Source organism: Dasypus novemcinctus, chromosome 5 (assembly GCF_030445035.2).
Source record: "Dasypus novemcinctus isolate mDasNov1 chromosome 5, mDasNov1.1.hap2, whole genome shotgun sequence".
NCBI lineage: Eukaryota > Metazoa > Chordata > Mammalia > Cingulata > Dasypodidae > Dasypus > Dasypus novemcinctus.
Genome location: NC_080677.1, coordinates 143,587,198 through 143,610,877, shown reverse-complemented (window position 1 = coordinate 143,610,877; position 23,680 = coordinate 143,587,198). Strand labels below are relative to the sequence as shown.

The 23,680-nt window shown below is 37.9% G+C and overlaps 1 protein-coding gene across 4 annotated transcripts in view; it reads left to right on the top strand.

The window, feature by feature from the left end:
* Positions 1–4,981: 4,981 nt before the first annotated feature.
* Positions 4,982–23,680, top strand: part of LARP4B (La ribonucleoprotein 4B) — an 89,954-nt gene continuing 71,255 nt past the window's right edge. The window contains exon 1 of one of the 4 annotated variants that reach the window (XM_071215421.1): positions 4,982–5,383. The gene's annotated coding sequence lies outside the window, so the exon portion shown is untranslated. The remainder of the gene's footprint in view (positions 5,384–23,680) is intronic. The other 3 variants (XM_071215422.1, XM_071215423.1, XM_058297648.2) reach the window with 3 other exon arrangements.

Sequence of the window (23,680 nt, the reverse complement as noted above, 5' to 3'; positions counted from 1 at the left end):
GTCTCACTTACCAACTTCACTTCCTGTTCTCTGAATAGGCCTGACCTCCCACTAGCCTTCTCATCTGGTGTAACTTCTTCCCAAAAGGTTTGTGGGGAGCCCCTCTACTCTTTTGTTTCTTTAGCCTTGTTTAGTTATTTCCTATGATTCCTTGCCCAGCTAGATTGAAGGCACCCCCCTTGTGCTTGCTACTGGTGCACAGGTAACACTTACAATTCTTTATTCTTTTCTGCCTGTTTACCTGTATCTTGTCTGGCTTTCTCACTAGACTGTAAGTTGCTTGAGGGCAGAAAATGTATTTCGATTTTTGTTGTCTGCACAGTACTTAGCACAGTCCATAAGATTTAGTAATGAATGGGTAAATGAATAGTTCTGTCTTTAGAAATGAATTTTTGAGCAGTGTGGTTCAACCATATGAGCTTACTATTATAACACACAGATAAAGTGATTTTCAATAATATATACAATAGAGATGAGGGGGGGAAAGTGTTTCTCACAAAAAAATGCTGGAAGAATAAAATAATTTTCTCAGAATATTAGCTGAAATTCAGGCCTTTCCTAACAGAATGTCTTGCTTTCTTCATTTCTTTATACAACAGACAACATGAGCCCACACAAAGTATTAGAAAGGGTTAACAAGAGGTTTGTGAGTTGAAGGGAAATTTTTTAAAAAATCATTATTCTTGTGGAGACATGATGGTGCAGGTAAGATATATATATATATATTTTTAAAGATTTATGTATTTATTTAATTACCCCCCCTCCCCCGGTTGTCTGTTCTCTGTGTCTATTTTGCTGCGTCTTGTTTCTTTGTCCGCTTCTGTTGTCGTCAGCGGCACGAGAAGTGTGGGCAGCACCATTCCTGGGCAGGCTGCACTTTCTTTCACGCTGGGCGGCTCTCCTTACGGGGTGCACTCCTTGCGCATGGGGCTCCCCTACACGGGGGACACCCCTGCATGGCATGGCACTCCTTGCGCGCATCAGCACTGCGCATGGGCCAGCTCCACACAGGTCAAGGAGGCCCAGGGTTTGAACCGCGTACCTCCCATGTGGTAGACGGACACCCTAACCACTGGGCCAAGTCCGTTTCCCTATATTTATTAAATAATACACAGGATAGTGTGGACTTAGTTTTCACCTGACTGGTAAAAGGGTCCATGGAATAAAAAAGGTTAAGAACCCCTGTGTTAAAGAGATCACTGAGATCATCTCTGACCATTTGGTTAACGGTCATTCAAATAGAAAATTATAATACAATGATGAATGATTTCACAGAGCTATGAACAGAGTGCTAAGAAAACCAAGAAGGAAATCCAACTGTCTAAAAGGAAAAGATTTGCATGGGTGACACTTGATTTATAACTTGAAAAATAAGCAAGATTTTACCAGAAGTAGAAGAGGGAGGACAAAAACAATAGCATATGTGAAAGAGCCATAAAGGAGTAAAGTGTTCAGGAATGAAATGAAAAGGAATGAGAAGGGAAGTGGTTGTGGCTCAATTAATAGAGCATCCACCTACCATATGGAGGTTCCAAGGTTCAATACCCAGGGCCTCCTGACCCGTGTGGTAAGCCAGCCCCTGTGCAGTGCTGATGTGCACACAGAGTGCTGTGCCACACAGAGGTGTCCCCTGCGTAGGGGTGCCCCACACGCAAGGAGTTCGCCCCACAAGGAGAGCCACCCCACGCGAAAAAAGCACAGCCCACCCAGGAGTCGCACTGCACACATGGAGAGCTGATGCAGCAAGAAGATGCAACAAAAAAAGGTGACAGTTTCCTGGTGGCGCATGACAAGAATGCTGGCGGACACAGAAGAACACACAGCAAATGGACACAGAGAGCAGACAACGGGGGAAGGGGAGAAATAAATAAAATAAATCTTAAAAAAAAAAAAAGGAATGAGAAGAAGTTCCATGCTTAACTTCTCAAGCAACAAAACTGGGAAGCCACTGCTCCTCCCTGTTTTATTTTTTAATAGGACTTATCACACAGTTTGGTAATTATTGGTTTATTTTCCTTTAAGTAAACTGTATATTCTGAGAGTATAAAGCCTTGTTTTATTCAACTCTAGACTCAGCAACTACAATATTATTAAAAAAAAAAAGATTGTTAAATGAATGTGTTTGGAAGGTTAGGGTAAAATGTTAGGGGCATGGCTAAAGACAGACTAACACTAGTTTGTGAGATACAATTTGGCCTTTATCCTCTAGGCAAACAACTGGGAAGTAGTGAAGACCTTTAATCAAAGGTGTATCATGATGAAGCTTTTTAAGGAAAATGTCAGTTGGCACTATAAAGTGTAAGAAGACACTGCAGAAAGACAGGCATAATGCTATTAAAACTTAAGAAATAAGAGGTGGCTAAACTATTCTACTAGGGAGAGGAGGCAGCTGAGAAAGGAAGAGCTTTTATATACAATTGGTAGGATTTCTTAGAGTTTGATGTGGGAAGTGAAGGAGTAAAGAGTTGTGGGTAACCTTAGTTTGAGAAATTTATAGTAAACTTTAAATTGATCTTAAATCTAAGTAGAAATGCCATAAAACATGTTTTTTTACATTATAAACATCCCAATGAAAAAAATGGATGTTTCTTTTGAAACAAGCCAAATATACATATCATAGGGCAAAAAGTGGAACTATGATTGTTCAGGAAGGACTACACAATATGAACAGAAAGTAAAAAAAGTATCATTTCAATATTTCATTATAAAGTGTTCTCAAATTATTTAGATTATTAGTTTCTTTTGTAATTTAGGCACTAATCTGTATATCAAAACGTATGCCAGAATGCAGACAGAAAGAAAAAAGATTAAAGTCTATCTTACCAACTTTGGAGCAGAATTCCTAATCTTTCAAAGTTATACCATATCACTGGGCCTATGAAGGATTTCATGGACAATCTGAAAGGTTACATGTGGAGGTAAACACAAATAAGGTAGCTAAGGAAGGGAACTACAACATATTGAGTGGGTTCTCTTGGAAAACCAGCTTTCTATGCTATTTTTCTCTGAAATATGTGTATGCTTTCAATATTAGAGGAAATCTTAGTCTTCCATGTTTATTATCTTTAAGAACAATGCTACAAAGATAATTAACTTCCTATTTTTCTTAAAGTTAGGACATGACAAATTACAAAGCAAAAGGCACCCAACACCGAAGAGAATACACAATCTACCCAATAAATGGAATTTTAAGTCTCTTTTCCAAAACTAAAAAGGTTTTACATAACTTTTCAACCTAGATTCAGTAACCACCTGTCTTTCCAGAAGTCTTTTAGAAGGAAAAAAATCCTAAAATTTTCAATAATTCACATATTTGAATTAGTGTTGTGTATATGAATCAGAGAAGGTATACAGGAAATTAGGCAGCAAGATTAAAGGAAATGTAAAATACTTTACCTTTGGTTTATCTTTGCTTTTTCCCCATAAAACTGATTAAGGGATTGGTTAAAATATTTTTGTATGTGATGAAGATACTTGTACACTCTAGCCCAGTCTTTAACATTCTCACTTACACTGCAGAAAATGCAACCGATTCCTCTAAATGATATTGAAAATATCATTCCTTTTATTATAGGACCAAGAAACTGGAGGGTGGCTAAAGCATTAATAACTGGAGAAATAATAATTTTGTAGGTCCTTAATATTCATCAACAGTCATCAATATTCTGTACCCAGTTGCTGCCAGTGAAGAAAACATGGACGGATGGCATGTGGGGCACCTTCAAGCACCGGGACTAACTGTACTGGGAGACTAAGGTAGTGCTTGCACAGACTTAGTCTGTTGAAAAAAGACTCAGGAAGATGGCGGCTAACGTTTACTGAGCATCTACTATTATGCAGGATTTCATGATCTCATTGAGGACCTAATTGCCTTTGAGGGCTATATTTCTAATACCAAAAGGCATCAGGTGGGGAACGGGTGCAGTTCAGTGGTTGAGTGCCTGCTTCCCATGTAGGAGGCCCCGAGTTCAATACTCCCTACCTCCTTCAGAAAAAAGAAAAAAGAAACGGCATCAAGGCTCAGATTGTATGTAGCGCAATTCATATATGGGGGTGAGGAGAAAAGTCAGGACTTACAGATAACTATTAGGCAATTTAATCACTTCAGTGAAAAGCAACTACTCAGAAAAAGGGATAAAATTCTGAGGGTTGACAAGATGAGGACGGTTTGAGAGAAATTAGGTACGAACGCAAACAAAACATTTGAATCTCGCACTATAAACATAACGCCCCCTTCTTTGATAGCTCGGATACAGTTCTGGGAATCTCCAGTTTGCTGAACAACGGGTGCATCTCACTTCGCTCAGTCGCTGGCTCGGGGAAAGGCACTGGCTCCGCGAAGCTCCGGTGCTGGTGGGGGCGGCTGCCCGGGACCCCACGGTGGGGCGAGCCTGGGGGGAGGGTGGTCCGAGACCCGGAGGTTAGAGGCCACTGCAGAGATCATAACGCAGGATGCGTTCTTTCATAATACCTGGCATCGCCCATTGACGCCTCGGAGCCGCCCGAGCTGGGATCTACCGGGAAGCCCGGGCTCCCTGGGGTCCGCCCAGCAGTTACAGGAGGAGTCTCCGGGCTCCGGACGCCGCTCCTCCCCCGGTAGCCTATCAGCAGACCCTGGAGGGAATCCCCTCCACCCCGGCACATGCGCTCCCCTCGGTGCCGCCAAGAACGGGAGAGGAGAGAAACCGTTCCTGGGGCTGCGAGTAGAGACCGTGGAGACGCCTCTTGGCCAGGTAGGTCGGCCGTCGCCTCGGTTGCCTGCGCTAGCCTCACTGTCGCGGCTCAGAGGTGCCGGCGGCGGCGCGCTGATCCGCGCCAATCGGGAGAGCCCGCTGGGACCTTACGCGCGTCGCGGAGAAGCCAGGGGGTGGGGTGGGGAAAGGGGCGGGCCGGGGCGGGCGGAAGGCTCGCCCAATTGGGGCGCCGCGTCGGAATGACGTAAGATTCTCTCGTCCTCCGAGACTGCCAGTCTTCAGGCCTCGGTGGGTGAGTGAGAGAGGGGACAGGGTGGAAGGGAAAGGAAGGCGGGATTTCCGCTAGAGTCCCGGAAGTGGGAGGCTGTGTGTTCTCATGCGAACGGGAAGGAGCGTTGGGGATTTGGAGTCTCGAGGTTGAGACATTTTCGGGCCCGAAAGGGGAAGAATCCGCTGTCGCCGCCGCCGCCAGCCCGCGCCGCTCCCCACCCTGCCCTCCCCCTCCTTCCCGGCGCCCGCCCGCTCCGCCTCTTCCTTCCCTTTCCCTTCCCCTCCCTTTCCTCTCGCCCCAGTCCCCGCGTGTGGCGCGGTCGCTGGGGGCAGCCAGGGCTGCGGCGGAGGAGCCCGTGGCTGGGGTCAGGCAGTGGCGGCGGCGGCGGCTGTGGCTGTGGCTGGGACGGCGCTGACAGGTGAGTGCGGAGGCCGCGGCGGGAGCGTCCGCGGAGGGAAGGGCAGGGGCAACTCTTCCATACACACTTATTCCTCCTACCTCGCACTTCTCTGAGCCCCTCCCTCCGCCGCCCCTTGAGCCGTGCTCGAGTGGGGGAGGGGAGAAACCGAGAGTTGGGCGGGGACTTCTTCCTTTCCCCTCCCCCCCCGCCCGGCTCGGACCCGCCGCCCGTCTCTCGCCTGTCACCGGGGCCGCCATCTTCCCGCTGGAGGCAACTCTCCTGGCCCTGGCTGGGTCGGCTCCCTGGCTGAACCGCTGATTTCCCTTGGTTACCAGCCCCTCTCCGCCCTGAGTCTCGGAGGTGGAGGCGCAGGGCGGTAGAGTGCAGCTTAATGCAGGGGTTTCTCAGGCCCCGGCCCTTTCTTGCTCAATTAAGTCTCCAAATCTTTCTGTATCCCCAAGAGGGCAGAGGTGGGAATTGGCGCCCACCAAGGGGCGCATCTGTTTGGTCTGTGCGTGTTCCCCTCCTACTGCCCAGGCCCTTTTCGAGCTTCCCTGGTAGAATGGTGTGGTGCCCCTGGGGGTTCCCGAAGAGTTCGGGCTTACGCTGGATAACAGGGGCGAGAATCTGGGTCTTTTCTGGGTTCCTACCCCTTTTTCTAAACCTAGGTTTGGAGGGGGCGGCGGCAGCTGGACTCCACGCTGTGTCAGCTTCTCCCGGACCTGCACTGCGGCGGCTGGCGGCCTCGCCCCCTCTCCCCCCGCCCAGGTTCTCTCCCGCCCCTTCCTTCAAAAAACCAAAGTTATGTACTGCCTTCTCCCGCCCCCGTCTTCATTTCTGCCTTCCCTAGACTAAGTGAACTTACACAGTTCAGTATAATGATTTTCCGTGCCCTTTTGCGTTTCGGACAGCTGGCTCGGTCGTTCAGCTGATGGCACCTCCTGAGGGAGGAGGATGGGGTCATTAGGGCATCGGATTCTTTTAGAACCAGGAAGTTTGGATCCTGTTGCTCGGGTGTGTGTTTGAAATATTCCAATTTTTATCTTGATAGACATGAGCAATAGCAAATTCTGAAGAAATAGGGGGGAAAAATCAAATTAAAAATTTTCCGTGTTTGAAACAGACTAGAATACACTGTCTCAAACGGAACGAACATCAGTAGTAATCTTTTACCAATCCGATTCTCCATTGTGTAAAATCAGAACATAAATTTAAGAGTTTTTCATTCTCAGTGTAATTTTGTATTGCATTTATGAATGTATTCTCCCCCCACCACCACCGCTTCATTTTTATGTAAATCGGTGGTAAATTTTGACTGAGGTAAAACTTGAAAACATCTGTACAGTAGTAACTCTTACCCGGCATCCGTTTAAGACCGGCTCACTTGCTGCACTCTTAATCATAAAGTGAAAGTTCGAAGTTTTAGGTAACTAAAAGAGTAAATCATTTCCTTGAATGAACAGTGAAATTAATTTGTAAGTATAAATACTAAGTGAGTATTTTTCTAATAGAGATAATATCAACCTGAAGGTGATTATTTTTCCTTTAGAAAGTTTTTTCTCTTCCGATACATGTCACTTTGGTTGAATTGAGACTGTTGTACTGGTCTCTTATTTTCAGTTGTGTTGCATTTTTAAAATGCACTTGAAATAGGCAGTGGTGTGGTTTGCAAAGACCACAAGGGGGGAAGAGTGTTCACTTCTTTCAGATATATGTGCAATTTTCATACTTTCCCAATCTGCCTGACCCCGTCTAATTTACAGTCAGAATAATTTACAGAAGTTGAAATGGTTGTGCTTTTCAATTTTTCTCTGTGTTTAGTATACTGAAAGATAAGTTTTGTAATCAAGCTATATAACAGTATACTTAAAGATAGTTTTGTAATCACGCTTCACAGAGGTTTGAGTTGGTAAAGTGAAAAATAGTTTCTAAAAGGTATTGGATTAAAAAGTTTATCATCCAGTAGAAAATTTGATTTATATACTCTATTTTGAAAAGTTAGCTTAAGTTGACTTATATGAAAGAATGGCATGTCTTCTTATTTGCTAAAAATTACCCTCTAGGTGCTTTAGTTTCCTTATCTGTTAAAAAAAAAAAAGTCCACTAATATCATTCTTCTGCATTTTTGTTACTACCGAAATTCTTACTCAGAATTATAAAAATGCCATTTTTAATATCTATGTTGTGGCTGTTGATTTTTTTCCCTTTATTTTTTTCTTTTTTTAGAGCAGTTGTAGGTTTACAGAAAAATCTTTCAAAAAGGAGAAAGTTACCATATATCCACCTAAAACGGTTTTCCTTGTAATTAACATTTCGCATTAGTGTAATACATTTGTTACTTTTAATGGACCAAATTATTAAAAATCAAATTAACTAAAGTCCATAGTTTGTATTAGGGTTCACTCTTTGTGTTGTACAGTTCTATAGAATTCTTTCGAATTTTTATTGTAACATACACAAAATAAAATTTCCCATCTTGTGACTGTTGATTTTAATTTAAGGGCAGAGAGAAACTTCTGTTTGATCACATGTATTAGGAAGAAAAAGCAGATTCTGAGGATAGAATGTATATTTGGAGAAGGGTTTTATACTATAATTGAGTAGAAGCCAGAAAGAAAATAGATGATGATACAGTTATAAAAGCTTCCAAGTGTTCATTTTGATATGTTCTGTAGTTGAAGTAGCTGAAATTCAGGAGCAGCAAATTTAGGGGAAATTTTGATTGTATTTAATGTTCCTGGGACTTGCCCTTTAAAATAGAATTGAGGTTTGGAGACGCTGTTGAACTTCATGTAATTTCCACAAGTAAGCACAAATTTTGACAAATATATATATATAAACTGGGAGCGAAATAGTTTTACTTAGTCACTTGTTTTTATAAAATAACATCTTCATATATCCTAAACATAGTTCTAAAATAAGTACAAGTTGGGGCATCAAGTTATTAATGGTAATTACTACAGTGTCTCAGGTAGCTCCACCTACTCTACATAGATTTGTAACAATATTATTTTTTTGTGTTGATGGAACCCATGGTAGGTGTTACCAGCCAAGAAATGGCTGACAGCCACCTTTCAGTGTTCCAAAGTGCCATGTTAGATTTCATACTTTTATGAAACAGTGATAGCTAGGACTATAATCTAGTTCTCCCAATTTTTAATACTATGTCTTATCTTTATGATGGTCCTTTGAGGTTGTTAAAAAAGGGCTGTATAGATACTTTACTTTAAATTCCATTTGTTATTGTCCAATATTAAAAGCACAAATATTAAATACACTTTCATAATGCATGCTTGTTTTCATGCAGATTTCTTTCAGATTTAAGGATTCCTATTCAGATTGATAAATTTAAGAACATTTTAGATTTAAATCCTTTGAAGCAATCTTTTTCTACTGGGGGTGGGAAAACACGAACACTGAAGTTGTATTTATGGAAAGTACCGTTAAAACTTGGCACTGCTGCAGGGGTTGCTTATCCTTTTTTATAAAATTTTATTTTTGTTATCTTCTTAAAGTGCTTTCCTTTTTCTGTAAGCTCATTTCAGAGTACACAGTAATGGAAAGTACTGCCTTCTGTAGTCGTCGAAGTCACCAGACCTGAACTTAGTTTAGTTCAGTTAAACTTTTTGCCTCTTAATAATTGTACGTGGCTCTTGATTGTTTATATTTTTGGAGATTTCTGCTTCTCCCAGAGTGATCCTGATTAGAAAATTAATTTCTTTATTAGGGTATGGGATTATAAGATAGAAAGCCCTTAGGTTCTCTTATTCAAAGAAGGAAGATATTTGCGAAATTGTTGGTTGTACAGTGGAATTTTTTCCTGACTTAACGCGCTTTACATTTCCCATGTGTTAAGTGTCTTCCTTAGGAACAGAGAAAACTATTAACTTAGTTTATGTTTCCTTCCCTTTTCCTTGCCACCCCCAACATCTTTTGTCCCTTTCATACCTTTATAAACTTTGTCTTTTTTACTCTTTTTCTGGCTCCTATTTTAATCATTAAGGATTTGCAGTTGAACAATGCATCCAATTTTACATCTTCTTTCTTTGTGTTGTTTTTCTTCTACTGCCTTTCATAGGAGACCTGGGCCACAAGTGGCATTGTGTAATATTGAAAATATTTAATATTTAACTCAAATCTGAGAGTGTGCTGCTTAATTTTTTAGGTGGGGGTCGATAATCACTGAGATGAAACTTCATCTTTATAGAAAATGTTCTTTATGAAATTGATGTGCAAAAATTCTGACTTAGAAAACTGGTGAATTTAGGATGTTAATTATGTGCATGATAAAAATAAATCACTCGCAGTTCATAGAGACAAAGTTTCCAGAGGAAGGGAATAAATGAGGGGAAAGGTAATATGTAAAGGGTGAACGTAAAGTTCTGGTAATGAATGGTGTTGAGGGTAGCACAGCTTTTTGACCTATGATTAATCCTACTGAATTATATGTTTGGGAGTGGTTAGGATCGGAAATAAATTAATTTCCACAAGTAGAAAGAGAGAGGTTAAAGAGACAGTAACAGCTAAAGCCAATACATGAATCCCAGGGTAGATCTAATAATGAAAGATAAATTGGCCAAAAGGACATAATTGGGACATGTGAATAAATTGGACTATAATATAAACTGTAAGCTTTATATGAATGTTAAATTTTTCTTATGAATTGTACATGGAAGTATTAAGTGTTCAAGGCAAATGAGGTCTTCAGCTTATTCTCAAATGTTTAAAAAAGAGGTAAATAAAAAGTTATATGGATAAATACAATGATATGACAAATGTGGCAAGACATTAAAAGTTGGTGGGTCTGGTATTGGTGGTGGTGGTGTGCCTTGGAGTTCTCTGTGTGCAGTTTGTATTATTTTTGCAACTGTCCTGTAATTTTTAAATTATTTCAAAATTAAAAGTAAAAAAATAAAATAAATTGTTCTTTTTTTATTTTAGTTATACTACAGCTTAAGTGTTCACTTAAAAGGCATGTCTTGGGAAACAGACTTTGGCCCAGTGGTTAGGGCGTCCGTCTACCATATGGGAGGTCCGCGGTTCAAACCCCGGGCCTCCTCGACCCATGTGGAGCTGGCCATGTGCAGTGCTGATGCGCGCAAGGAGTGCCGTGCCACGCAAGGGTGTCCCCTGCGTGGGGGAGCCCCCACGCGCAAGGAGTGCGCCCGTGAGGAAAGCCGCCCAGCGTGAAAAGAAAGAGCAGCCTGCCCAGGAATGGCGCCGCCCACACTTCCCGTGCCGCTGACGACAACAGAAGCGGACAAAGAAACAAGACGCAGCAAAAAGACACCAAGAACAGACAACCAGGGGAGGGGGGGAAATTAAATAAATAAATCTTTAAAAAAAAAAAAAAAGGCATGTCTTGATTGTTATGCCCTGTCCCCTGCTGAAATAGAAAAAACCAGGCTCTGAAGCCTAGCGTAACCTTACCCTGCCCCACTTCTCCTTCTTGCCCTGCCCTGCCTTTCAGTGTATCATAATGTTTAACTGACCACTTTTTAAAGTCTTCCTGACCACTGCCTACCTCACCCCTCAAAACCATAGTTTTGCATACTCCTATTGGTTTTTTTTTTTTCAGGAGTTACTAAGGTTTGAACCCAGGACTTCATACATGGAAAGCAGGCCCTCAACCACTGAGCTGCATCTACTCCCCAATGAGAGTTGTTTGTTTGTTTTTAGGAGGTACTGGGGATTGAACCCAGTACATTGTATGGGAAGCAGGTGCTCAACTACTTGAGGTGCATCTGCTCCCCTTATATATTCTTTTGCGATCCTTGCTGTTGGTAGTTTCTTTACCTGAAATGCCCCTCCCCCTTTATTTATTTTTACTTAGTTCCTTAACCCATCCTTAAAAATGTATTCAGGAATCCTTCAGAAATCTTTGCCATAATTTCTAAGGTTGGACTGAGTTCTTTGGTACTTAGTTCTTATTATTTATACTTATTTAATATTTATTTAGTTCTTTGTTTTTCGGGGTGAGATCTTGTTTTTATATTTGTCATCTCTTTGCCCAGCCCAGGGTATGATACACTATAGATGTTTAGTAAAATTAGTTTAACTAGAGGGATAATAAGAGCATGGCTAAAGCCATTTTCTATTTCATTGTTTGCAGATCATATATTTGCTTACTTCTATAAAGATGAAAATATTAACTCTCAAAGGATACTAGGAAGTTTTTATAGTTTCTTTTAGTGTATAAAGATTGTATTTGTGAAATTTTAAATGACATTTCTTTTCATGGCTACATCTAATATTTAAAACTTTTTAACTAAGTGAGCTAGACTACTATTTCTCAATCTTTACAGACTTGCCTCCCTTTGTGTGTGTGTGTATGTGTGTGGTACTGGGTACCACGGAATAAACCATGGGACCTTGTAAATGGGAAGCCTGTGCTGAGCCACATCAGATTCCCTGAGTTTGTTTTTCAATTTGTTTGCTTATTGTTCGTTTTTGTTTTTAGGAGTCATCAGAACCAAACTTAGGACCTCCAGTGTGGGAAGCAGGTGCTCAGTGGCTTAAGCCACATCTGTACCCCTCACCTTTTGATAGCCATAAAAAATCTTGTCTTTATTTTGTTTTAAAATTAAAGTAAATTAACCCAAAGCAGCAACTAAAATATTGAAAATGCCATTTAACCTTCAGTGGATTTTTCCATTTTTTAATTCCCTGTTGAGAATCATTTCTACTTTAAAACCACTCTTCACTGATTGGAAAGAGGACTGAGGCATGTAGTCTAGAAGGAATTGGGAAAGTGAATAGTTTTATTTAAAGTAATGTAGACTGGCATTGGAATCTTGAAGCTTTCATACCTAAAGCTGTTCTTTTTTTTTTAATTTTAGTTTTTTATTTTTATGAGGTACCAGGATTGAACCCAGGACCTCATAAGTGCAAAGCAGGTGCTCAAGCACAAAGCTACACCCGTTCTCTACTAAAGTTTTTTCATGTTAGTTTTTATTTCCTTGAGATAATAATAGTACTTAGAGCATATCCTGTGCCATGCACTCCTTATTTCCCTTCCCTGCTTTTCATAGCACTTAATACATCATAACATGCCATATAATTTATTTTATGTGTGGTCTGTCTTCTCCTGCTTGAATGTAAACTCTGTAAGGTTGGGTATTTTTGTCTAATTTGTTGTTTATCTATTTTGTTGAACCTAGACTTTAGAGCAGTACCTGGCACATAGTATGATCTAAATAATTTATGTGTATATCCTTGCTGTCTATTAAGAAAGAGAGACATAGAGTGGATTTTCTGGTATTCTACTATCGAATTATTGTAATTCCAGCAATGGAAAAAATATATCATTGTTGTGGAGACAGTGGCCACTGGAGTTGCTGAAGGCAGGGAGACAGAAAAAGAGGTATACTATCGGGGCATTTTCGGGACTTGGAGTTGTCCTGAAGAACATTGCAGGGATAGATGCAGCACATGGTATATCCTGCCATAACCCACTGAATGGACTGGGAGAGAGTGTAAACTACAAGGTAAACTATGATCCATGCTGTGTAGCAGTGCTCAAATGTATTCATCAATTGCAGTGAATGTACCACACTAATGGAAAAAGTTGATGTGGGAAAAGTGGAGGGTGTGGGATGTGGGGCATATGGGAATACGCTATTTTTTTTTAATGTAACATTTTGTGTGATCTATGTATCTTTTAAAAATAAATATATTTTAAAAAAATAAAGGTATTAGGAAACAGTGTCTTCCAAAAGCATTCTCATTGTTAAAAGAAAAATTAATAAAATCCTATACATTAAAGATGAAAGAAAAAAAAAGGAAAAATAATCACATAAAAAGTACAATGTGCTAAGAGATCATAAACAAGGGGACTTGTTTGTAGACCTTGGGAATTCAGGGAAGTTTCCCTAAAGAAGCGCTGGTTGAGCTGAGATTTGAAGAATTGAATTGGCATTAACAAGGTCAGGGGTTGTGTGAGGGTGATAGACTAGCCTTATAAGCAAAGAGCGTGACATGTGCAAAACCTGAGTTGGGAAAGAGCAAAGTGTTTTAGAAGAATGAATTTAAACAAGGATTGGGTTGCTGAAGTATGGTTAGGGGAAAGAGTGGCTGGGAGAGATCATATAGTCTTGGAGGTCCTGGTTGTAGGTTGAGAATGCCATTTTTACCTGTTTGGAATTATAAGAATGAGAGGGAAGCTTTTAATTCTTTTGATTATTCATATAATATCAGGTGTTATATGATATAATGCTTTGAGGTAGGACAGTTATTTTTCTGACACTTTGAGTTTTGATCTACATTATTCTATCATTAATGAGATTTGACAACTAGTTCCTGAAAGTAAATGCAGGGAAAAAAAATACTATAATACTGCAGTTATAGTCTTAGAATTTTAGAGCTCGTAGGATTCAAAAACAAGCCCATGGAGGTGAGCTTTAATACAGATAGAAAGGTGCTAACAGATCTTCTATTTAACATCCCCCAGTTTGTATCTTACAGTCAGACTGCATTTTACATTTTTATCGTTGATTAATAGTATAAGAGAAAATTCATACAAATTAAATGGTTTTCTCCTTAAAACATTCATTCTGTTGTTAATTTTAATATCCATTCTTCCCAAAGTCCATGTTTAGGCTTTAGAAATGTCAGCATCTTTGTTCATATCCGTCACTTTTTTGTAAAGAGGTCCTCAAACTAAAGAGAAAGTAACATGCTGTGAGCACTGTAGCCACCTCTCTTGGCCTTTAGTTTACCATCCTCAAGCAACTGTTTTTGCTTGCTTCCTGCTGTGTGCTTAATGATTTCAGTTTTTAACAACATACAGCTCTCCTACAAACTGTGAGAAATTAATGCAAATTGCAACAGTTCCCACCCTCAACAATGTATTGCCTTATCCTTCAGAGGACTCAAAGCCCTTACTTTTTTCCCCCATTTATTCTTCAGAACACCTGTGATAATATAAGAAAGAACTCAGTGTTATTGTTTGGTAAACTGAGGCCTGGAGATAATTTAGCCTTAAGTCCACAATACAGGAAAAGCAGAAAACGGGATTTTTCTAACTTCTTGTTTCCAAGCCTATTGCAAATAATACCTGACCCTCAGAAAGTGTTGGTATTCTGCCAAATAACCTGGGTTCAAATAACTTGATATATTTGGTAGCTTAAATCCTGCATCATAGTTAATAATCAGAAATACAGTTTTTAACCAGAAAATTTTAATAGTAATTTTATAGTAGTTCTCTTTGAGGTCAGAGGCAAACCACACCACAAGATTGAAAAAAAAATTAAATTCTGCTGAGCAGTAATTCATCAGTATTGGAGCTGATTGGACACATGGCTGATTGAGATTTTGATTGCGTGAAACTTTTATTGTGATGCTATACACATAATCTTTGAAATGAGAATAAAGATACCTGTACACTAATATTAAGTGGCCTCTGAGTTGTAGTCCAGTTTATTAATAAAATGGAGATGTATCATGTCTAGGATAGATATCCTTTGGAATATTGAATTTAAAGGTTATACAAAGTAATAAATATTTTCAAATTCATAATTTTCAAGCTTAACTTTTTAAGAGTAGTATCACTTCCAATGTTAGGGGATATTCATTATATTTTATATTTTTGCGCTGTCCTTTTGGAAAACTTGAAAGTATCTTCAGTTGTAATACCTTGATATGTGAAGATGGTATGTGAAAATGGTAGTGTGATTTTGTGATTAGTATAAGTGGCTGTTACTTTCTGAGTAAAGTTTGGTATTGTGTGTCATTCCCAGGTCCAGCTTTTGGCTCTCAAGTAATAATTATGACTGACATTTTTTTTAAGGATATGCTCTGTGCCAGGCACTTTGGTTCATGATGTGCATGTACTAATGAATCCTCAAAACAGTCTTATTAGATGAAAAAAATAAGGTACTCATTGATGTGCCCAATGCCATCACCTGATAAGTGGTGGTCAGAATCAAACCCAAGTACTCTGGCTCCAGGGTCCATGTTTGTAAGTTTAAGTGTATTATGCTTCCTCCTCAAGCATTTTAATCATAGATGGACTTTGGGGAAATCCTTGAACTTCTGAATTTATACTTAATATTTTTAGTATATTTGTTTTTGCAGTGAAAGGATTCAGGACTTTAAACAGATTTTCAAAAGGATCTTTGCCTCTCCCCCCAGTACAGTTGTTTTAGTGTGTTCTTGACACCTAGGAATTCCCTCCATGATTTTCTGTTCTTGTTATTTTAATTTAATTTTCTAATGTCAACAGCACTTTGTGTTTAAATCTTCTTTATGTTTAGATCCCAAGTGCACTCTTACATATGCCTACTCAAAATCTAGAGAATATCTAAGATGAAAATGAACTCAATTATCATTTTACCCTAATGTATAAATATTGCCTTTTCCTACATTTACACATCATTTGGAATGTATAGCAATGGGGGCTTTTAATTGGAATCTTCTTATTTTCTGAGCTTTTATTTTTAAATACTGGAAATTTCTTACCACATATTTTCATTTTATCCTGAGTGCAAGTCATCAAAGGATGAGGATGAGACAGTTTTCATATTAAAGGAAGATCATTCTGATGAGGAATTGGTGGGGTTGATGGAAGACTAAAAGATGGGAGACTAAGAGGTTGGGATATAATTCAGATTCAGAGATGAACAATTTAGCAGCAGTAGGAATGGAGAGATACAAGCTTATTTGAGGGGCAGAGGTATAATTACAGGATTCTGGCTTGGCAATTTGGATAGCTTTGGTGGCTTTCGTGAAATAGGGATCTGCTGTCAGTTTTTATTTATTTTAAATGAGGAATGGAAGTTGGGAATGGCTTTATTTTTGAACAATTGGTTTAAGAAGTCTGTAGGCCATAAAATGTTAACAAAACATCTGCTTAGATAGCTGCACTGAGATTCAGCATGTGGATGTTAATTGAGGTCATAAGAAAGTTGAGAGAGCAAAAGAGCTTAACTCCTAATGAGGCCAGTAAGGTAGAAACTGCTCTATTGAGGAGCTGTATTCTGAAACGAAGGCAAGGATTTGTGTCTGGGTAGTCCCTTCCCCCATCCCCTTTTGGTTTTGTTCTCCCTCTCTATTTCTCTAACCTTCCTACTCTCCCCTTCCCACACTTCCTCCCTTTCACTTTCTTTAAAGATAAAATACACTTGAGCATGTTTAAACAACGGTAGGAAGGAACCAGGGTGTAAGAGATTGAAGTTATAGGGGGGAAAAGGCATAATTGAAAAGGTGGGAGTTAATGAGATCCAAACCATAGGTAGAGAGACTAATGTTAGAAAGGACCAGTGCTTCGATTAATAAAGTTTGATTTTTAAGTTTGTCTTGACTTGTGAAGTCTGATTTTTGAGACCTAAAAGTATCATGAATATTTTGATGCACATTAATGTAGAACTTGAAATAAGACATATTTTGTCACCACTTAAGCTGTCAAATGACTTTTCTTTTTTTAAGGAAAATGGTATGTGCTTGTATAACAACACTTTCAGGAGTACTCCTAGGGCAGGAGTTCTTAACCAGGGAGTACTCCTTGGAGGTCTGTAGAAAGATTTCAGGAGGTCCGTGAGCTTGAATTGAAAAAAATCAACTTTATATCTTTATTTTCTCTGACCTCTAACTGAAATCTAGCATTTCCTTTTACTTATTAATGTATACAATAAATGAATTACAGTAGTATTCATTTCACCTGACTGGCACAGAGGTCCATGAACTCCTGTCCTAGGGCTATAGTGAGGACTTAAGGAAGACAGGGTGACATATTTATAACTACCATCTGTTTTGTCAACAACAGGCAGCAATTTATTGCTTTATAGCTCTGTCGATAGACCCTTTGAAATTTCTCCATAATCTGTTAAATTTCATTATCCTTCATTTGGAGAAACATACATGCAAATATTCTTCATTTGTTTTGATTTATTGGCTGGTTAATATAGATCAGAAGTATCTTTTCCCGAAAACAAAGCTTTTCTTTTAATTTAACAAGCTTGAAAACTACAATTAAATAAACTGGTCTTTTATAGGATAAAGAAGTGAAAATATTCTATCAGTAGCAGGGATACAATTTTTTACTAAATGAATTTATATGTAGTTCTAATCTTCAAACAATTTGTGTTTAAGAAATTGAATGCATTTTCTTCTCTATTGAAGAGCTCTTATTTTATCATGTCAGGAACCTTGGGCTCTAGTTCTGGTTCTTTGGTTCCCTTCTAGCAGTAATCACATTCCAGTATGAGAAGCACAGGTTTAAGCCAGTTTTAAGCTGTTTCGCAGTACTGACATTCTGTCATTCTTTAAAATGTTGAGTACCAAGTTTGTTCAAATCCCCATCTTATTAAGTATTATGCACTTTCAGAAAAAAAACTGTAGTAACTATAAATCTGAAAACTCAAAAGAATAAGATCTTCAATCCTTGAAGAAATGTAAGGTTCATTAGAAAGGTGAGGAGAATAGAGACCTTTTCCTTTTAAGAGAACTGAAGCAATATACTACATATCCAGAGTTTATTTCTGAAGGGATTTCTGCGATTTTTTAAGGACTCCCTGTATTGTGACACTGATTCTGACTTTTTTTTTTGGTATAAGAATATACTGACATTGCATTCACCCATAGCATTTTTGTTTTCAAATGTAAATGAAAATAAATGATTTTTTGGAGAATGTCTATAGCCTCAGGAAATAAATCACATTCAAAATGGGATTAATAAAGTTGTGAGTAGTTTAAAAAATCATAGAAGAACTAACATATACCATCCCCTCAACTAAGAATAAATTCTAAAAGTTATTGAATTAGGCATTTTGCTCTTTATCCAAAAAGTGATGTTACATATGAAATGCCAACAGTAAGTTGTTTTTAGTCTTGGTTCTGTATACATTTTGCTTTGCTGTCAACAGGCTTAATGCTTGTCCAGGTAAAGAGATGGCATAAATAAGCAGTGGCAGGAGAGTTCACCTAAAAGTGCATTTGCAGCAGGTGAGAAGACTGATAATAAAGACTTTGAAGGGGAAGATGATATAAATAGGATACAAAGACAAGAAAGGTTTAAGGGGATTTTTTGGTTTGATAATGGTGTTCTATTAGGTTAGATACTGCAAATCTAGCATGCTGCTACCGTGCCAGGTGAACATTTGTTAAACGGAAGAGTGGATGTCAGAAACATTCTTCTAAACCAGGGCTTTTGAACAAGGGATCCATGAGTTTGAATTGAAATCCAAAAAACAACAACATATTTGTGGGGACATGTTGATGCGGGTGTGATGTATTTATTAAATAATACACAGTATAGTGTGGACTTAGTAAGGGGTCCATGTTTTTCACCTGACTGGCAGAGGGGTCTGTGAAACAAAAAACGGTTAAGAACACCTGTAAACAATCTAGACTTAAGGGGCAATTAGCTTTTCAACTAAGGAGTTTAACATCCTGATTAAAAATATTCTTTTTTATATTTATTCCTTCCATTTTATGTTAAATGCAATAAGTAACTATCTGCATTGAGCCCTGTTGGGGCTAATGGTTTGGGGTATAGTACTGGTAGTGTTCAATAAGTGATCAGGGTAGATATTTTAGCTAAGTTTATATCTCGTAAAGATAATCCTAAGGTAGTTGTTAACTTTTCTATTTGCATCTCTCCCCTGTAAAGAAGTGCAAGTTGCTTTAAAAGGTGCATTTCTTTCGGAAGAGCAAAGACACGTGATAAGAACAAGAAATTATATTTTGAGAACAGAAAGGCTCTAAGATTGTGATTCCCTATGTACATCAACTTTGGGTTTGGGTTTACGTCTACAAAATAATTTTATATTCATTATGCGTTTAAATTCTAATTGGACCACATGCAAAATAAGAGGTAAGACTTTTAATCTTTTATATTGTTTAACTTGTTCCAAGTAATATTTTGTTTAGGCTTTCTTATAACCAAGTACTTGATGGTTGTTTGGCATGTGTCAGAAGTTTAATGGATAAAACACTTCCTTATTTCCTAGCCAGAGTTAATAAGATATTCTAAACTCTCTCAGGATTTTTGTTTTGTATTTTAATAAGAATCCTAGCTGAATTTATCTTTCCAAAAATGGTAATATGTCTTGAAGATGTTTCCTTACATTTTCTTCTAGGCTCTTGCATAGTTTGTAAGAAATATTTCACACCAATGTAAAGAGGTGGTAGGAGGGGTGATATATGAGACCCCTGTGTGATGTTATGTATGTTTATTTTGTAAGTTCACAATCTTTACATTTATTGTTTGTGTGTGTTCATGTATGAATAATATACTTCAATAAAATTTTTAAAGTGGGAAAAAATGGTAATATGTCATAGAACCAGTGATAGGTTTTATTTATTTTTTTTAAGATTTATTTTATTTCTTTTTATCTCTGCCCCCTTCTGTTCTCTGTGTCCATTTGCTGTGTGCTTCTCTGTGACGACTTCTATCCTTATCAGCGGCGCCAGGAATCTGTGCGGCACCATTCTTGGGCAGGCTGCACTTCCTTTCGCGTTGGGCGGCTTTCTTTATGGGGCACACTCCTTATGTGCGGGGCTCCCCTACGTGGGGGACACCCCTGGGTGCCACGGCACTCCTTGTGCACATCAGCACTGCACATGGGCTAGCTCCACACCGCGTCAAGGAGGCCTAGGGTTTGAATCGCGGACCTGCCATGTAGTAGGCTGACACCCTATCCATTAGACCAAGCCCGCTTCTCCAGTGAACAGTTTCCCAGTGCCACTGGATAATGCAAGTGGACGCAGAAGAACACACAGCAAATTGACGCAGAAAGCAGACAATGGGGGGGAAGGGGAGAGAAATTTAAAAAAACTAGTGGATGGGAATGGATGTAGCTCAAGCAATTGAGTGCCTGCTTCCCATGTAAGATGTCCCAGGGTTCAATCCTTGGTACCTCCTAAAAACAAAACAAAAAACAAACAAATGATAACCAACTCTGGGGAGCCGATGTAGCTCAGTGGTTGAGCACCAGCATCCCACTTATGATGTTCTGGGTTCAATCACTGGCCCCAGTACCTAAAAAAAAAAATTAAAAAGCCAGTGGATGATTTCAGAGTGTAATTCTATTTGGTATACTTCACGTGTATTTACTTTTCTTACCAAAATTTGCTAAGAAATAAGTTCTCACTTCTGATTTTATATCTTCCCTAGGAGCACAACCAAATCAAACTATAAAAAAATAGTTACCTTGTCCCACTGTCTTTTTTCAGTAGAAGCACAGGTGTACATGAATAAAAGGCAAGAAAAAAATTAATCTGTAAGTGTTTTGGCAGCATTTGTTTAGAAGTATTCCTGTACTGTGCCAGTTTAAATGCATAATTAAACATTAACCACTGTACTGAGTGAGATTAAATTCATTTCTTTCATCTGCCAGTATCTTTGAGTGACACATTCACTTTATGAAAAGGATGAAGTATCAGAGATACTGAATCTTTTAAAAAAAACAAAAACCTAGAATAACAGTTTCCAGGAAACATCAGGTTAAAAATGTTCCCCCGTATGAGCCTACATATTATATTTGAGTATATAATCTGTGCAGTATGCCACAAAAGGTACACAGAATAATTTCTGCCCCAAGGAACTTACAGTTATTCTGGAAGACAAGATGTATGTGCAGTTTAGAAATTAGAATGTCAGTAGCTGTGAGATAAACTATATGATCCAACTAGCAACACAAACCAAATGAAGGATGCTGATCTTGTAAGGAATGTAATTTCTATTCTGATCTATTTCCTTGCACTTTTCTATTTACAGATAGGTATATAAAGTTCATAAAAGGAAGTTACTATTAAAAAATGTACTTCCTGGCCTGAGAGGCATAGAGAGATTGGAAGGTGATGAGTTTTGTTTTTTGTTTGTTATTATTATTTGAATAATGAAAGTGCTCTGGGAGTGATTGGGGTGATGAATGCATAAACGTGATTACACCGAATACCATTGATTGTACTCATTGGATGGGTTTATGCTTTATTAATATATATATATAAATAAAATTGAAAAAAAATTAATGTGCTTCCTTCCAGTCCTAAAGTTTTTTCTAATGAATTTATATAATCTTGAAGGAATCAAAAGTCTGGTAACTACCTTCCTACAAAGTATGTTTAGATATTTAGAGTAACAGATGTGACTTTTCTAATTGATTCCTACAGGGAACTGTTAACAGTACTTACATTCATACTTTCTGGATACTAGATTCTTAGCAAATAAATGACTTGTAAATATTTTCTCCCAGTCCATGGTTGTTTCTGCTTTCTTGAAGAAATAAAAGATTTTTTTTCAATGAAGTCCAATTTATTTTTTCTTTTGTTGCCTATGCTATTGGTGTCATATGAAGATGTACTCCTTTGTTTTCTTCTAAGAGTTTTGTTGTTTTAGTTTATAAAACACTTTAAGTTTTAGTTTGTCTTTTATCCATTTTGAGTTTTTGTCTTTAATGTGAGGTAGGTGTGCAGCTTCACTCTTTTTTGCATATGCATACCCAATTGTTTAACCCTATTTGTTGAAAACACTATTCTTTCCTCATTAAATAGTCCTGGCATCCTTGTTGAAAATTAGTTGACTAGAAAAGTAAGGGTTTTTCTGGACTCTCAGTTCTATTCTGCTGATGTGTGTATCTGTCTTTATGCCATTACCACATTGTCTTTGATTAATGTAGCTTTGTAGCAAGCTTTGAATTCTAGAATTGTAAATTCTCTACCTTTGTTTTTCTTTTTCAAGATTGTTTTGGCTGTTCTGGGTCTCTTGAGGTTCCATTTGAACTTTTAAGATCACCTTGTTTGTTTCTGTATAAACAGCAACTGAGATTTTGATAGGGATTGCATTGGACCTGCACATCATTTGGAGAGTGTCATCATCTTAATAATACGTTTTCCAATCCATGAACATGGGGTATCTTCCTACCAGCATTAGGTTTTAAGTTTGTCTTAGAGAAGGAGTTCTCAAACTTTCTGGTCTCACGATCTTTTTACACTCTTAAACATTATTGAAGAAGACTCCTAAGAACTTTTGTTTTTATGGTTTGTTGCATTATATACTTATATATTTATTATATTAGAAATTAACTCAAAATTTTAAAAATATTTTTTCTTAAATAACGACAAGCATGTGTAATACAAGTAACATTGTTTATTAAAGGTAGCAATATTATCCAAAACAAAATATTATTCATTGAGAAGAATGGCAGTGTTCTACATTAATTTCTACATCTCTAATCTACTTCTACATGTGATCTGTTAGTAATGTATTATTTGTGTGGCGCATATGAAAGAAATTACTTTTCACAAAAGTATGTAGTTGGGAAGGTGAGGGATATTTTCATAATCTTTTCAGATAACCGTGGGTATTTTTCTTTAATATTACACCAAAACTCTTATGTATTTTTGTGAGGAGCGAGAGGAAAAGGTAAATATTATTTTGGTATTATTATGAAAATAGTTTTGACCTTGTGAAATCTCTGACAGTGCTCAGATCATACTTTGAGAGCCACTGACTTAGAGAACAGGACTAAGTAATGTTGTATCATAAGAAATTGTGAAAACTGAATGACAGTTAATTATATTGAAAAACGTAACTGCTAATTGATTAAATCCTCGATATATGCTCTTTGTGTAGAAAAGACTGCATGGGAACTCTTAGTAAACATAGAATCAGCATTGATTTTTTTAATTGTTTATTATAAAAATAGTAAGTTATTTTAAAAATGGAAACTATAGAAAATAGAAAAAAGTAAAAAACTATTCCCAAGTTCCAATGCTAAATCAAACATTGATAGTCTTTTGGTGCATTTCTTTTAGTTTTTTTTTTTTTTTCAGCAGTTTTCTTGAGATATAATCATGTACCATACAGTCCATCCAAAGTGTACAATTAGTGGATTTTAGTATAATTAGAAATGTGCATTCATTAAATCAGTTCTAAAACGTTTTCATTACTCCAAAAAGAAAAACCCCATACTCAACAGTTACCTCTCAATCCCCTATCCTCCCCCCAGCCCTACATAACCACGAATGTAATTTTCTCTATAGATTTATTTATATTTTAAAATATAAATAAATATTTACATAGTAGACAATGGAATCATACCATATGTGGTACTTTGTGACAAGTTTTTAAAAAAATTTAGCATAATGTTTTTTATTGTAATTTTTAAAATTAGACAAGTTGTAGGCTTACATAAAAGCCATGTAAAAAACTCATATTATGATATACCCTCTTATTATTGACACTAGGCACTGGTGTGGTACCATCGTTACAATTAATGAAAGAATATTAAAATATTTTAACTATAGCCCATAGTTTCCATTAGGTGTATTTTTTCCCATGTGTTGCCTAAGATTATACTACTTATTTTAAATACA